General features: G+C 38.7%; 1 long non-coding RNA gene across 1 annotated transcript in view; it reads left to right on the forward strand.

Annotated features, from left to right (window-relative positions):
* The first annotated feature begins 1458 nt into the window (after window positions 1–1458).
* Window positions 1459–17237, forward strand: part of LOC126913685 (uncharacterized) — a 50640-nt gene continuing 34861 nt past the window's right edge. Inside the window, exons 1-2 of the long non-coding RNA XR_007709355.1 lie at window positions 1459–1597; window positions 1695–1757. This is a non-coding gene — a long non-coding RNA (uncharacterized LOC126913685). The remainder of the gene's footprint in view (window positions 1598–1694; window positions 1758–17237) is intronic.

Consider the following 17237-nt stretch of genomic DNA (forward strand, 5'->3'; position numbering starts at 1 on the left):
TGGATGACCATTTGGAAAACACAACTGGAGTGTGAGAGCTGACCTAGCTGCCTCAATCTTAGGTGTTCCTAAGATTGGTGTTCCTGGTGTTCCCAGTTGTAATGATTTTTTTTATTCAATTTAGAACATACAAGAAACCCTCAAGTATGCTTAATTACACTTTCTTATAACACAAGAACCAGCTCTTTTCAGTTCTTTTAATTAAGAGATACTTAAGGAAGCAGAAGCCAATAATTTTATGTGTGTGCTGGGCCTGGTCTCGGAAACCGGAGCTATCAGCTGTCCACTGCGAAGAACTCCCTACTTTCTACTGCTTTCCAAACTTTCATTGTGTGGGTTGAAAGAAAGGCAGGAGCTTGCCTTAGGCTTCAATTATTATTTTTACTGTAGCGTCCCCAATAGCGTTTGTACACATCATAATATGATCTTTAGCAGTGCAGTTACTTGTTCTTCTCTTCACCGCACATCTTTGGATGGGACTTTTGGGGCAGAGGAGTGGGAGGAGAAAGGTGACAGCACACCACTGTCCTTCACCTGTCTTGGTGCTGGTGTTGGTGTTCCCAGCCTTGCCCTGTTGTCTTCTCCATGGAACTAGGAAGAAGTGATTGCTTTGCATGGGGTGGCCAGGGGTGCCGCCCACAACCCAGCTCAGGAATGCACATTCTTCACAATGGTCATAAAGTCTTTGGGTCAAACCCTCTTGTTTCTGAGCTAACCAACATCAACTTCAGGGGGCTACCCAAAAGATGAGGAGCCACTGCCAGAGGGGAGCAAGGGGAGACAGTATCTGGTGTAAAGGAATATATAATTATGGCTTGCTTGTACTTGCTTCCAAAAAAAGGTATATTAACACATGATCAATGCTGACCAGCAGAATACATTATCAGCCTCAAAAGCTGTGCATTGAAAGCTGTGCATTGAAAGCTGTGCATTGACTGTTAATGATGTTGTAAAATTCTGTGTAATATACAGTGCATAAAAAATCACCATTTGTAATAAAATACAGTAGAAAATAAAATACAGAAGCAGAAATAAACATACTTCTTTTCAAAATCCGAAAAATGTTTTTATCTTTCTTAATGCATTTTTTTCCCTCCTCTCTGCTTTCCACCCACTGATTTTCCACCAGCAAAATGACAGTTTGGGGCAAAATGTTGGGTTGACAGAAACCAGCTTTGCATTTATAAACCTCAAACCACAAAAACACCTCTGAGACTTTGCATTTATGCCCTGTAGGAAAACAGGATTTATTTTGTTTTGCCTTTTAGAGTAACAATGATAAATGTTAAAATGAAGCTGCTTTTAAGAAGATGTGCCTTCAATACACTGTTTTAGGCTATTACAGGAGTGAAATACTGCAGCCTGGCTGAAGGAGGGCTGGTCTTCATGATGCAAGAGCCCTTCCTGATTTTATCAGAAAATAATGATCTAATTGTGGTGAAACCATTGCCAGTCTGAAGTTCATTTGGATGGATTAATTGGTCTGGATTCTGACCCTAAAGATGGAAAAGTCACCTGAAACTTTGTCATTGTTTTTGAATGAAAAGTATGCTGATCCAGTCCATGAGAAAACAGAAGAGAAAATGACTGAAGAAAAGTAAGACCAGCTACACTGTTCTGTTTGTAGAGATGTGAATAGTTGTGGGGAGGGACAGGACTAACACAGCTTCACCTCCTACCTCCCTGTGCTGCAGGGTCTCTCCTCCCAGCATCTCAGCGCATGGCCACTCCAGCTCTGAAAAGTGAATGTAAATAAGGTAAGTGTTAAACAACTGAGGAAGGGGGCTTTAAAAACAAAACTTAAAGCTGTGGGTCTAAAAGTCTATGAGTAGCTTTTCATTAAAAAAAAAAAAAAAAAGACTTTTTTTTCTTTTTTTAGTGTGGCATCTTATTTGCCACTGCTGATGCAGGCCACTGCAAGTGGCATTTTGGGGATCCAGCTGGGACCAACCCCATCCCTGGAGAGATCAGGTGTTATTTTATCGTTCTGCCAAGAAAAACGTTTTCAATAACAGCCTGGCCTCTGTGGGAACATTACCGGCAGGGGCTGTCATGAAGATATTTAGATGTTGTGCATTTCATCCCCATCATGTTCATGATCTTCTTGCTGATTTGCCTTGGGCTGGTTTCTCTCTTGCAGAAGGCACCTGTTTTCCTTCATTTCAGTGCTTTCCAATTTGTTTCTGCTTGAAAGTACTAGTCTATAGTTTAGAGCAAAGTGAATAGCTAATATACATTTAGTTTTGCTGGAAGAACAAGTATTTTTTTGTTTGATTTGTACTTGACCCAAAATAAACCATTTTATTTTACTTTGGAAATATATATATTCCAAAGTGTAGCGCCTTTAAAAAAATAAATAAATAAAATGAAAGTTTTAAAAAAGTGAGAATGATTTTTTTATGATAGTCTTTCTCTCTCTCATTCTCTTTCTCTCTTTTCAGAACTATTCAATAATTCAAAATGAACTTTCACATATTATAATTAATTAAAGTCTTCATTTCTGATGAACAGAGGATCTGTCTAAAGAATGTGACCTCCTTCCATATGAAGTTTTCATGTTAGAGAGCCTGACTTGATTGATTGTTCTTTTTGATTGTCATGGTGTCTGATAACTTTGGCTAGGATTCTTTCTGCTTGCCTGAAGGGAAATAAAATGTATTGGGCTTTTGGGCCTAGAATTACTTTACATGCCAGACCTTCTGGTGTGACAGCATGCCATACTCCAGAACATATGCCTATTCTTTACTGATTTTCTTACCGGGAATGTTGGCTAATGGTAAAAAACTTTTGACCCGGGGGGTTTGCAAATTTAGACACTATTCCTAATTGCTTTATTTTATTTGTGCTTATATTCTGTAAATTTTCTGGATATTCAGATTTTCTACAGGACTTTGAATAGATATATCTTCCAAAAGATCAAGTACAGGATTTACATGTTTCCTGTTTTTTTTTTGTTTGTTTGTTTTGTTTTTGTTTTTCCCAAACCACAGCTGCACATTAACTTGGGGACTGTTCTATTTTTTTAGCAGCCAGTAGCACAGCTGTGCCCTGGGGAGTATTTAGCAAATACAGATTACCGGACAGCTCTAAATTAGTTCCCTGTGTATCACGATCTCTGCCTCGGGTTGAAATGCCCCATTATTAACTGGGACTATATTCTATTCAGATTTAATGTTTACCTTTAGAAGTAATGAATAACAAAGATAGTGTGGATTCAACAAATTATTGTTACAATCCTATTATGTAAAGTGGCTATCCTTCACATTTTTCTGAGGTCAGACCATGCGGATATTTACAGTGACACTCAAAGCCAGTCTAGCCTTCTGTACTCAGAAGTATGGCTATCGTGACCAAAACGTTGGTCATTACTTGATGGACATCTATCCAGCTTTGTGTTAGAAAATAGGGAGAGCCCAGACATACATTTCAGACCTGTCATGTAAGAGGGGTGCTTGTATTATTGTTATTTGGTGGTTACTCCATTCCATGTGACAGGAAAAAGTGCTGGAAAAAAAGCATAGTAGAAAGGGATCTCTAGGCTGAATCTCAGTTCATTCTCCTAGAATTAATTTGGACACTTGTGATGTGAAATCATTTCAATTCATCAGGCTATTTCCTATCTATTATCTATATCAGATTTGATGAGAACTTCTGTGTCAGATTCAATATCTGAGCATCCTAAGTGTACTGCCTAGAAAACAGTTTATATTTGAGATAATACATTTCAGCTGATGAAATCCAAGTGTATTTGCAATACTGTTTTTTCTGTTTCTAGGAATTTGACCTAACCTATTTGATATGTAACACGGAGTTTAATTCTACAAAGACTGAAAGCATAATCAAATCATCTTGCAAGCTCAATATCAGTTATTAGAATTTTTTAGTTAACCACAAGCATGGTAAAAAAATTCTTTGCTACTGTACCTGAACCCTAATAGTCTAATGGTTAACCAATTTTTAATTTAATTAATTAAGTTTATTTAATTTTAAACTTTGAGTTTTAGGTGTTGTGCTTGGAAACGGTGTAAAAAAATGTCCCTTAAACATACTGGCTCATCTGATGGAGTTGCCATAAGAATCCTTTAAACACTTCCAAAGTCCACTAGTATTTGCACCTTGGTGCAAATGGAGCAACACCACAGAGCAGCCCCAGTTATGGGTGCATGGGGAGAAGAAGGACAGGGCTGCTCCTTGGTGAGGCTTTTGTGGAGGCTTTACCCAGCTGGGCAGCTGAGCTCCACCACAACCACTCTCTCACTCCCCCTCCTCAAAAGGGGTAGAAAATATGACGGAAAGGGCTCAAGGGTTGAGATACGTACAGGGAGATCACTCAACAATTATCATCATGGGCAAAACAGGCTCAGAGTAGGGAAATTAATGTAATTTATTACCTATTACTAACAAGCTAGAGAAGTGCGAAATAAAGAAAACAAACTGAAAACGCCTTCCCCCATCCACCCTATTCTATATCCTCCTCCCTGAGTGGCACAGGGGAACAGGGAATGAAGGCTGCAGTCAGTCCCTAACACTTCCTCTCCACTGTTCCTTCACGGTCACTCTCTGCCCCTGCTCCACGTGGGGTCCCTCCCACAGGATGCCATCCTTCCTGAACTGAGCCTGCGGGGGCTGCCCACAGGCAGCAGCTCTTCAAGAACTGCTCCCACATGCCTCCGTACCACGGGGTCCATCCCCCAGGAGCAAACTGCTCCAGCACGGGTCCCCCACGGGCGGCAGCTCCCCCCAGACCCCCTGCTCCTGCGTGGGCTCCTCTCCACGGGCTGCAGCTCCGGCCCGGGGCCTGCTCCTGCGGGGGCTCTCCATGGGCCGCAGCCTCCTCCAGGCCACATCCACCTGCTCCACCGGGGGCTCCTCCATGGGCTGCAGCGTGGAGATCTGCTCCATGTGGGACCCATGGGCTGCAGGTGGACAGCCTGCTCCACCAGGGGCCTCTCCACAGGCCACAGGGGAACTGTTGCTGCATGCCTGGAGCACCTCCTGCCCTCCTTCTGCCCTGACCTGGGTGTCTGCAGGGCTGCTTCTCACTCCTCACTCTCCCAGCTGCTGTTGCACAGCTGTTTTCCCTTTCTTGAATCTGCTGTCCCAGAGGCACAAACAACATCACTTATTGGCATGGTTCTGGGCAGCAGCAGGTCCCTTTGAAGCCATCTGGAGCTGGCCCTTATCTAACATGGGGCAGTTTATGGATTCTTCTCACAGAGGACACCCCTGCAGCCCTGTGTTACCACAACTTTAGCACACAAACCCAATACAACTTGGGGCATGGCTCGAGGGAGAGAGAACAGCTGAGGATGACAGTCATGCAACTATTTCTAGCAGCTGGTTTGGGGGTTCACATTGCCTTTAATAGCCACCTGTACTGAATCAACTCAGATTAATACTAGTACAGGCTCTTTCAGTAGTCCTGTAGACAACAAGTCCTCTGTGGGACAGAACCTCTTTGTGTTCATGACACATCACCTAAATTCACAGTCTGCTCTCATATAGTTTACAGCAATTTCAAGCTAGACCAAATCTGGAACTGTATTTTTCTTAATCTGATATTTGTTGGGCTCTGTTTATCAGTATTTTAAACACGGGATCCTTGAATAAATGTATTGAAGCTGTTTGCATAATAGAAACTTAATTGGAGCTAATTAAAACTGACTAACATGAAAGATGAAAAATATAAAAAATATATTCTCTCAGCAGTGCCTCATTCTTCAACATTCATTGAATTTATTTGTATTTATTTATAATATATAAATGGTGCAGGACTGCCTATACAGATAAAAGTGAGGTTTTGTTAAGGGTTTCTAAATATCATGTATGGTCAAAAAAAGCTCAGATGGAAATGCATCCATGGATTTCCTATTTCTATGTCAAAGTGAGCATTCAGATATGTTCAAAAATATATTTTTTTAATTAATGCATTCATAAATGCATCACTGGATTATTCATTTCTGAATGCTACATCTGTTTTGTACAGTAAACATTCAGCTAATATGTTTTCACTTGCTAAAAACCCTCTAAAATTGTATACCCATTAGCAATTGTTTAGATAGATATGACAGTATCTGTAGCTGAAAATATTCAATAAAATTCCCTTATTTTAATCCAATACAGATATAATATGGTATGAAAATATTTGGTTGAAAAATGTGTATGATGTGGAGGCAAGCTAGACCTGTGTCATGCTTCCTTCAATGTCTGGACCACTCTGAGCTCTCTCAGTTGGATGTGTGCAGGGAAAACACAGCATTACACAAGGAGAAAAAGTCATGAAGGCATGAGGAGCTTTGGGGGCATAAATAATGTTAGCATTCTGCAGAAAGGATTAATGCAATCGTAGAATAATTTTGGCTGGAAGAGACCTGTGGAACCACTCTACCCAAAGCAGTACAAACTTCAAAGCTACACCAAGTTGCTCAGGGCTTTTTTCAACAATTTTATATCTTCAAGTGTAGAGATTGCACACCATTTCTGGACATTGGTTCCAATGCGTGGCCACCGTTATTGTGAAAGCTTTCATCTACTATGTAACTGGATTTTCTCTTTCTGTGAATCCTTGCCTAAATTTATCCATCTTGATGGCAATTGTCTAGTTTACTTTTGCAGTGAATAGAAAGAAAGAACCGCCTCCTGAGGCCTTTGGGGATAGCATTTAACACCCTCAGGAGATGTCTCCTCTTCCTCCTTGACACAGGAGACCATATAACACAGAGAAATGGTCATAAAGCCCTTCCAGGAGGTCAAAGCAGGTGAGGAGTATTGCTTCTGGTCTGTTGTAGACACCTCTGCATCTGCTGTAAGTAGACTCTCATGAAGAGTAGTATTGTAGCACCTTCTCACTGGGTCTAAAGGACTCTATCTATTACTCCAGCTAAATGCAAAAATTTCTGCTGTTTGGATTGTTTCAGTATATTGCCTTGTTTTTTTCCATCTTAGTTAGCTCCCACTGCTTGACTCATGAGCCCTCATGTAAGATGGTGGCTTCTTTTTTTCTTGGCTCTCTGACTCTGAAACCTTAGTTTTTACAGAATAAGCAGTTGATGTGTTCCTCCACAAAATAAGTCTGTAATTTGGAAGTCTCTACCTTTTCTAAGTAGCCAATTTTTAATGGGATAATTATTTCATTATACAGTCCATTTATTACTCACTGATGCTATAAATGGCTCAGTCTGTGGGTAGATACCATATATATTAGTATTCTATTGGAATACTCTCAATGCTATTTTTTGCTATTTCTTAGTGCTTAATTACATATTGTAGTCCATACTGCATGCATATTGCAAATGGGATCTTTGTTTGTTTGTTTGTTTACCATTTGTTGATTCCTTATACTTTATTGCACATTCATTTCTGTTTCATCTCAGTGTGAAATTCTCCAGTACTGACAAATGAGTGGTACAATTCGTGTCACAGGTCTGAAAGGATGAGGCTGAGTTTGGTATTCCTTCTTCTACTAGCAAAATACTTTTAGTTTTAGTCCAAATAGTCTTAAAATCTTTTTTACTTGCTTCATTTTCACACAAAGTATTTCATCTACAGAGGTTTTTAATTAGAGGAAAAAAGGTTGTTTATCAAGTAGTAAACTACTGGAGGAAAACCAGAAAAAAGTAATCAGAAAGGTAGAGGAAGAAAGAGGCACTGGAACAGCTGTTGAGGAAGAACTGGAACAGGAGAACAGTGTCATCCAAGAGCTGAAAACTCTTGCAGGAGCATGGTTGCCTCGACAGAAAAGCAGTGGTGCCTGTGTTTTCAGGGGAGCATCCCTTCTGTGGCAGATCCAGGGAGAAAGGACCATCCCTGTGAGGAACATGCTTTAGCCACAGGATATGGGCATCTTTGGTTTTCTTTTATTAGTAGGAAAAGTAGTCTCATACTGCTAAACATGGTTTGACATTTAAGGAGTTTAGGACCTATCATCAGCATGATAATAACAATAGAGTCTTTACTCAAATGTCTCAAAAAATCAAGAAAGCTAAAATCTGTGTTGGGCTGAATTATGAAGTTCAGGCTGGATTGGGTTCAAGGGCAGCAATCCAAGTTCTACTCTTTCTTCTCATTTACATATTTTATAGATTTGAGAAGGCAGTTTGTTAACCTGTTTAAGAAACAAACAAGCATCATACAAGACCGTATAGAAAATGTTGATTTTTTTTTCTTGTGTGTGTGTGTGATCTGAATCTACTTATGCAATGACAGATAGTTTAGATGAAAACTTCAGCACTGCAAATTTTAAGATGTTTGTCTTTGACTTTAATTTCTGGGTAAATGTGCTGACATTTAATTCTTTGCTTGAGAAGCCATTTGGGTTTGTTTTGTTTCATAGTTATGGTTGTTGTTTTTGTTGTTGTTGTTGTTGTTGCTTTTTTTACTATCCTCTTAGGTACCAGGAAGCTTAATTAAACAGAAACAAAGAAAATGGAAATAAAGCAAATCTGGAGTTGATAGTCCAGATGCATTTGTGTTGGAAAGGGGAGAATAAATTACATCACTTTTCCAGCACAGGGCTCTGAGGAAGGATCCATGGTGTTTCCAACAAACAGCTCTCATTACTGCTTCCACTTTTGGAGGCAGCATCTGGTTCTGGATTGCACTCTGTGTTCAGCCTGCCAAATTAATATAACGAACACATCCATTGCTCACAGCTGACATGGTCCTGGCACAAGTAGTGCAGGTGAGTGGAGGGACTGTGGCTGAAGTCAATGCATGCTTCATCTCCTCCAGGCATGTATCCTTGTTGCAAAGGGGACAGGGGGGAGAGGACATGTCCTTCTTCCTCCGTCCTTTCTGCTCAGCCTCTTCAGTGCCAGGCTTCCACTCAGCCTGGATGTATCTGTCCTCAACAATATACCCAGGATCCTTATGTTTACTCCAACTCCTTTCCCCAGTCCTTCAATGTTACTATTGTCACAGCCATTTCAGTCTTCCCTGAGCCTTCCCAGATGAACCCCTCATCCTTTTTATCACAGTCCCACAACTCCATTTTTTGTTGCTCCATGCAACAAAAATGCTTTTTGCCTTACTTATGGCAGTATTCAAACCAATATTTACAAATTACAGTGAGGGCAAAACAACTGGAAGAAGTAAAGGCTGTTGGTAATTCTAAACTGCTTGTTCAGACTGGTGTGTTGAAACATAAAACCAGTAGGAACTCCTGTAGGAGAAACTTATATTTTGTGTAAGTAAGACGTGATGGTCCGCTGTGGGAAGGTCTAATGTACTGCAGTTATAGATCTACCCTAGGCTTTCACTGTCATTATATTTTCCAGAGAACACAGTCAAGTTTCATTGGCATTACAACAGAAATCTTTTGAAGGAAAAATCAGACACTAGAGGTTGTTTTGTGGCCATCCCATATGTACCAGTCTGGAAATAGCCAGGCTCATGGACCCAGGGTCCAGAAACAAACAAAAAAAGCCAAATAAAATCAATCCTGCATCAGGAGGTACACATAAGCCAATCTATTGGTCTGTGCTCTGTTTGGAGCAGAAGATAAAATGTATTATGATAAAATTTATTATTAGTATTGATTTTTTTTATCATAAGCTTTATAGAGAATATCATCAATAATATCATCTGATAATACTGACTTTTCCCTTCTGTAACATTCAGCTTTGCATGAAGTCTCACCTCATTCCCCAAACAGTTCACATGTTACAGGAAGGTAATGGAAAAAAGATAATAGGATAGATAATGTGTTTCTCTCAGGAAAAGACATTCATAGCCATGCTTGAAAATCGTACGGTATTGCACATAGATGCACATGAGGCATCTAATATTCAAGCCCTTAAGTTAATTATATATGTTTAAGATAAGGCTAATTTAAATAATATCTTGACTTGAATATTGAAGCAATATCCAAAACTTTTATTAAATTAAAAAATAAAAGACCTTAAAAGACCCAGAGAAATTTCAAAATCCCTTATTTTTCTCAGAGAACAGCTTTGAAGAGCCTAAAGCCTACATATCTCCTTCATATTCAAAGTGATCTAAGTGTCTACATTTGAAAGACTTCAGAAAATCTTACTTTAAAGCCACATAATCAGGAACTAATGAGCTATTTCTATCCTACTATGCTGGTAGAGACAATGTTTAAATACAGCATCCCCATACCAGAATGCCAACGGGAGGGCAGTTTAAAACTTTTTGTCTTAATTCCTTGTCCTCAAAACCTTGGAGTAGAACAGGCTTTTTTTATTTATTTGCTTGTTTGCTTGGTTTTTATTACATGACCTGTAGTTCCAGGGATCGGTTGAGATTATCATAATGATTATGTTGGACCATAATGTGTGTTAATCCCATCTGAAGTCCTCTGGTGCTTGATATTTTCTTATCAGGCACTGTGCGTATGGTGTATGCTGTCAGCAGAGACAGAGCTGTAGTGGTACTCTTTAAATAGAAATGCTTACTTTGGCACATGAGCTGGTGGCTCATGTCTTCTTTCATCAGTCTTTTTTCCACTCTAAACCTTAAGGCAGTTATATATATAAAACAACATTATGTGCTTATTTAATTACTTTGCATTATTTTCATTACTTTGCTGACCATTAAGTTATTCTTGAGAAGAAACAAAACAAATAACTCCTAGAAGAAGGTGATCAGAGCAGGATTGGAATAATTCAACATTCCTTAGGAATCTGGGAAAAATCCCTCTAAGTCCAACATTAACAACATTCTGAGACAAGGTTTGTAGACTGCTGTAGCTATGGCTCTACAGCAGCCTACCAACAGATTTAACAGTACGAAGAGATGAGAAAAAAAAAAGATGTAGCTGTAGTTAATAAAATTCTTCATGCAAATAATCATTGTAATGCTAACTTCAGTGAGGAATTCTGACTTTCAGTACAAAAGCGTGTGCAATGTCTGTTGTCAAATTCTTACATGGACATGGTATGGCTGATGAAGATGGTCTAGGGTTTGTGATGACCAAGTCTTAATAATTTATCTATCAAACTCAAAATACTTTTATTATTGGGCCCACAAGATAATCCTGACTATAGAAAAATATTTTGGGCCATATGTATGTGGTACCTAAGTGAGCGTGAACTGTGAATAAACAAAGAGTTTTTATGTATAAATCCAAGGTAGCTACCAATAATATTTTTTTTCTATAAAATATTTACATTATATAAAGTTATGCATTTATCTTTTTATTCCATTTCCAATTCCATGATCTTTTTTGTGCTGTGTTCTATAAAATATTTTGAATATTGCTTGTTCAATTGCAAAAGCAATGTACAACAAAGTACAAAATAATAATGGGTCTCTACTTGGCCTAACTTTTTAGATTTTTGCCTTTTGCCATGTGTAATTCTTTATTTTATATCTGTCTTCAAATCACTCATTTCAGAGCTGAATGTCTCAGAAAATGAGTAATCATTTAAAGAGGAAATTTACTGGAAATATTTAATAGCTATTTGGGCTCTGTGCAAAAGCATCCCACTGACAGGACTGCTTGTGCATTTCTCTGTGATAATATTCATCCTCCTTCCACTCTTCCTACTTGTTTGTTACACCTAAAAACTTTTCCAGAAAAAAATAAAAAAAATCCGTGTGTTCCACATCCCATGCTATTGGAGGATTTCTTTCCATTAGATTTTTTCTTCATCATTTGTTGTGAACACCTCTAACAAGCCAGCTTCCTGCAGGAACGCATCAAAAATCTGTAACTTTCATGACATCACCCTCTATTACTGTGGCAAATGACCAACATGACATTATTACTTCAGAAAATAAATGAATTACAGAATTAATGTTATAGAGAAATAAAATTAATAATAATAAAGCAATCCTTCCTTTGAGCAGACAACTCTCTTTTAGTATGACATAAATTTTCCCCAAAGTCTACTCAATAGCAGACAATTCCCCAAATTTACCAACATTTTCCTCAGGGCATAAACAAGGACTGAAGCCAAAAACCAGTGAAATGCAAATGGATTCTGTTGATCTGTCTGTAGTCATTATCTTGGAAGTGCAATTTGCCCTGGTTCAGCCATAAATAACATTTATAAGCAGAATAGAAGAGAAAACACAGAAAAGCAGCAGCCATGGTGGCTCTGCTGTTCTTGGTGCAGATACAGGGGCAGAAGGGGAGAGATGTCTGGCCTCAAATCATGGTTCCACGCAGAAGCATCTGAGGAGAGCTGCACCTTCCATGCCAGATGCCATATCCTCCCAGAGGCCACCTGCCCATGGCTGCCTGCCTGTCCTGCTCCACAGCTCCATTCTGTGGTGTCATCTGCACAGGATCCTTCAGCTCCCGGCCTCTCCTGCTGTGAGTCCCTGCTCATCTCCTGCCAGTGTGCCATTCCAGAAAAAGGGGCTCCTTCCTATCCCAAAACTCTTCTCTCCCAATGCCATTCTGCCTCTTTTAATCACTTCTCCAGCCTTTCCTCTCCTGCCTCTTTTGCTGTTCTCAAATGATATAACTACAGGTGGAGTATTAGAGGAAGGAAGAGAGGAAGAGAGAGAGGAAGGGTTGTTCCCTTTGCTTACTTGTGTGGTGGTAAGCACATCCTCTGGGTCATGCTGTCAGCTCCAGGGCAGGCTGAGGAAGGCCATCTACATCTACTTTTCTTTTGATGTTATTCCTAGGAAGGAGAAGTTTCAGAAAGGATACATGGATAAATTTCAAGTCCCAGAAAACAACACAAATGCAAGAAAATTACTCAGTTCCATGGGTTGTTTCTAAAGTCCTGAAGAAATTCCCAAGGGGTCAATTCATGTCTGTTCATGGCTATTTTGATCAGAATGGATTTTCTGGTCACACTGATACTGACAGACTGTGCAGAGCTCATTTTGATGGGAAAGCTTTTCTTTTGATTGCTGTGTACAGTTTCTCTTCCCCTTATGTTTTTCAAGATTCTGTGTTCTTCTGCTTCCTCTGTAATGTCTTTATTTCCAAAGCAAACTCAATTTGATTGTTGGTCTCATTTGATATCTGTTCATGGTTTGATAGTAATGCAATGTTTCTTTAAACTTATTTTGGCATCTTAATTATTAGAAATGTAAGCACTTTTATCTGTAATGCAACTTCAGTGTATGGGTTCAAGTATTTCAGGGAGAACTTGCTTCACACCATGGACATCCACATGCCATTCCATGGAAAAATTGAAGAAACTAATAGTTGTTGAACCATCCCCAGAAGTACTGCAAACACTAGACAAACATTTTAAGATGAGCAATTGCCTGTTGGCAGTTGAAATTTTCAGATAAGGTGGACCATTTAGGACTTGATAGCTCTCAGCTCGGGAGTTTCCAGTTTGTTTTATTCTGAAATAAGTGATGCGAAACCACCAGTTCCTGTTCCTTTTTAACAGAAGAGCATAGCATAAGGGACCCTAGGGCTTGATTTAAGCAAAAGTTTGATTTAAGCAGGGGCTTTTTTAGCTTGAGCAGCACATCCCTGTTTCTTTGGTATAATGGTATCCACACCTGTTCTCTTATTGACACTATGCTTGAACTAATTAAGTTGTTGCTCAGTCTGAACCATCACTGAGCAAATTAATAAAAAATGCTCTTAAACATGGGCCATAAGACTCAGTTTGAGCACAGTGGTTACAAATGCTACATATTGTTTAAAGTCACCTTATCTTTTTAAGTATAATTTCCCTACGGTATTCTTTACAATTATATTGTAAATTTATATCATTTTTCTGATTTTAATTTAAATTATTATTTTTTTTGCTTTTATGTTTCATGGGAAATATCATTAAATTTTCTTATGTCTATTTGTTTATTGGAGAATTAAAAGCTAAGAGTTACAGTGAGATACAGTCTAAATGACTGAATTTTTCTGAAATTGATGGGCAAAGTTATAATTAGCCTGTCCTAAGCACACTTCCATTTGCTTCTTTGTTTCTCCAAGTTAAATATAATAGAAGTTTCAAAGTATTTACAATTAGAGAGATGAAGTTAGCCAGAAATGAAGCTCTTACTTATCTCCTATAAATTTGGTGGTGAAGATGCAAGAAGCTTGTTTAACTAATTATCAATATTTCTTCTTTGTAATTGAACAGTCTATAAATTCTAGTGACCTTTTAGACAATTTTAACTTTTTGCTTCATAAACCTCTCCAAGGAATAGATAGTTCAACGATATGATTACTTTATACAGCTGAGGATCAATAAGGGAAATAATTCTGAAACTTAACTACTAATTGATCAATGAAATAAAATATTACAGACTCATTAAACTGTTGAGATTAGGATTATATGATGGCACTATTAAAGGGTATTGCACTCAATTATTCACAAGGTCTTTTGATATCCTCTGTTTTAAATGATGTATCCAGAAGTTAGCAACTGAGAAATCTTTCCTTTAGTTGCTATTAAAAGCTCAGAAGCATGGACATCTAAGCAAATCTTTCAGCTACTTATAATGATACTTATGAGTATGAAAGGATGTCTAAAACATATCCTTATATGTCGAAAATATCCTCTCTGTGACTTTGTCATTCTTGGCTCTGTGGAAGAAAACACTCTCTTACTCCACAGTGTGATTTAATTTTTTTCAGTATCAGGAATGCTTCTGAAGCATAGTAAGTGGAACAGCTTTGAAAAATGAAACTGCTTGTAGGCAGGGCTAGCAATATCTCTGTGGTGAGACTGTATAGTACTTCCCTCATCATGTTGTTTTGAGCACCATCAAGCAATACTAACAGGAGGCTGCAGCCCTTCTCCTTCTGTCCGTATGTAAAACCACTCCAATGAGTGTCCACTTGGACTGCTTGTAAATGAACTATTTGCCCCTGAAAGTAAGTCAGTTGTTTCCTCAAACCTGCAAACACTTCTCTCTTGGTGTATTTCTGTCTGGTCAGTTCTACGTCCAATTTCTCTACTGCATGCAACTCCAAATTCAATCAAAATAATCATTGATCACAGGAAGTATGAATTAAGTAGACTGTACTGAAGAACATGGGAAAATAAGAACATAGACCTGGTCCAGAAAAGACAGTTTAGTTGTCATCCGTTAGACCTCCATCTGTGCTGTGCAATACAAGAGGTGTTTGCACTGTGGGGGCACTTAGCATCTTGATATTGCTGTTCCCCAGACCCTTCTTCAGTGCATCCTTGAAAATTAAGTAATGACATTATTAAACTTAACGATGTTAAGTAATGATGAGCTACTTGGTTTCCATCTTCTGAGCAAACTTGATAAATGATCTGGTCACACTTGCAAGAAGGAGACACAGCTTTGACACTCTGGTTTGAGAGGTTTCAAAGCCATCTTCCCATGAAGATGCTGCAGTCAGAGGATGGCAGGTGGGCTGGTTAGTAAAATCTAGATTCTTTGAATGAAATGTTTGGTCAGGAAAGCTTAGGGAATGTAGCATTAAGTGGCTAGCAAGGCAGATGTCTAAGAACTTTCCCCCAAGTACCTAGATTGTTGGCCTTATGTTAGTGGTTAGTAGATGTGCATTTATAGGCTTATGAAGGCTATGAAGTCTTTGTATAATTCAGACAAGGAGAAAAGACCTCTAGGGGCAAAGTAGAGATGTATGTTTTCCACTCCTAGAATAACTTGTATACTTGGAAATTCTCCTGCAAGAGCCAGGCTTGAACTTTCCTCAGGAACAAAATGAAATTTGGGGCCCTCAGATTCTGGTTGAGTACCAAGCCCCTTTTTCCTGTTGCACACACCACAAATACAGTCAGGTACTGTGAAAGTTGATCTTTGGTCTTGGGACATTCTGAGTTGTTTTGGAGAGGTGCTAAGGGAGATCGCTGACACAGAAGGGATCTGGGTGAAAATGTTTACCTTGGCTTGAGTAATCTCATGACAAAGATTTGATTCTGTTTTGAAAGTCAATCAACCTCTGCTTGTGAATATTAGCTGGAGAGCGTACATTAAAACATCCCAGGGGAACATTCAAACCATTTGCAGTGTTATCCCTGGCAATTTTCAGCTCAAAGTGCTTTGTAAACATTAAAGCCTAGTTTTTGTGTGAAGCATGTAGAAAGAGAGCTGGTACAAGGGTTGGATTGCAGCCGGTACTCTTGCTGTCAATGCACAGGTGGGCAAACTGAATGCTTTCACCCCAAACATCAGTGAATGGAGATTGGTGTAACAAGAGTTTCTACTCCCAGAAACTGGTTATGGCCTGCCAAGGAGGTAATATGTTATCCCACTGCCTTAGATTTTGGATTAGGCTTAGCCAAAACATGTCTTCTGAGGAATATTCCCATCCTTTCCCCACTGGGAACAGTGGTTTTCAACCATGGGTGGTTCTGAGTTATTCAACCCACATAGCCAGTACAGCGTCTCATTTTTTGTAGCTGAACCTTATCTAATCTTCCGTGTGTTTTTAGGAACGTCAGTATTTGTTCAGAACTGGAATGAAATAATATCAAAACTTCCTTAAAACCAATAATTCTAATTCTTTACTGCTGTTACAGTCCAGGAATGCTTGCTTCATCTATTATGGTTGTATCACATAAACTTTGTTTTGAAGGGGTTTTAAGTCCTGAAATCTCAGAACAGGGCTTATAGGATAGATGTGTGCTCCTCTGTGTACCTAGTTACACATTACATCCTTATGCTTTACTCTTCTTAAGATTTACTGATTTGTACTGGACAGAAACATTTGAATCCAGGCAACAGGCTTGATGACACGTTGCATGAATATGCTGCTCTTGAGAAAATACATTCACTAGCTCACCGTGTTTATAAGAATTTTCATAAAGTAGTAATGTTTTCTCCAGACTGGTAAATCCTTTTGAGTCACATTATTTTTCCTGCTGAGAGCCTCATGCTGTTAATTAGTGCTTTGTTGACCCAGCTCTCTCACAGTGTTATGGGTAAGGCTTATATTCTCTGTATATTTATTTTAATACCTTCTTAAAAAAAAAAAAAAAAAAAAAAAAGTTTAATTTTTCATTATATTGCTTAAACAAATTCATAAAATAGCCCATGAGAACTTTGTCTTGTTTTGTTGTGCTTTTCCTGTGCTTCTGGCATGATGAAATTATTCAGATTTTTTAGTGCACTTGTACAAAAGCATGAAATGATGACAGCAAAAAATATTCTCTATGTCAAAAAGTAATCTGGAAGAGGTCAAAAAGAATGGCCTTCACCCAGTGTGCAAAACACCATAAATGTCATGAGTTGAAAAGTTCCTCAGTATTTTCCAAAACCTCATCTGAGCAAAAAGTTAATAATAGAGATGTTTGACAAAATGCCATGTTCTGAAAATTAATTTGAGAAAAATACAAAATTAACAAATATTCTCC

Source organism: Cygnus atratus, chromosome 1, assembly GCF_013377495.2.
Source record: "Cygnus atratus isolate AKBS03 ecotype Queensland, Australia chromosome 1, CAtr_DNAZoo_HiC_assembly, whole genome shotgun sequence".
Taxonomy (NCBI): Eukaryota; Metazoa; Chordata; class Aves; order Anseriformes; family Anatidae; genus Cygnus; species Cygnus atratus.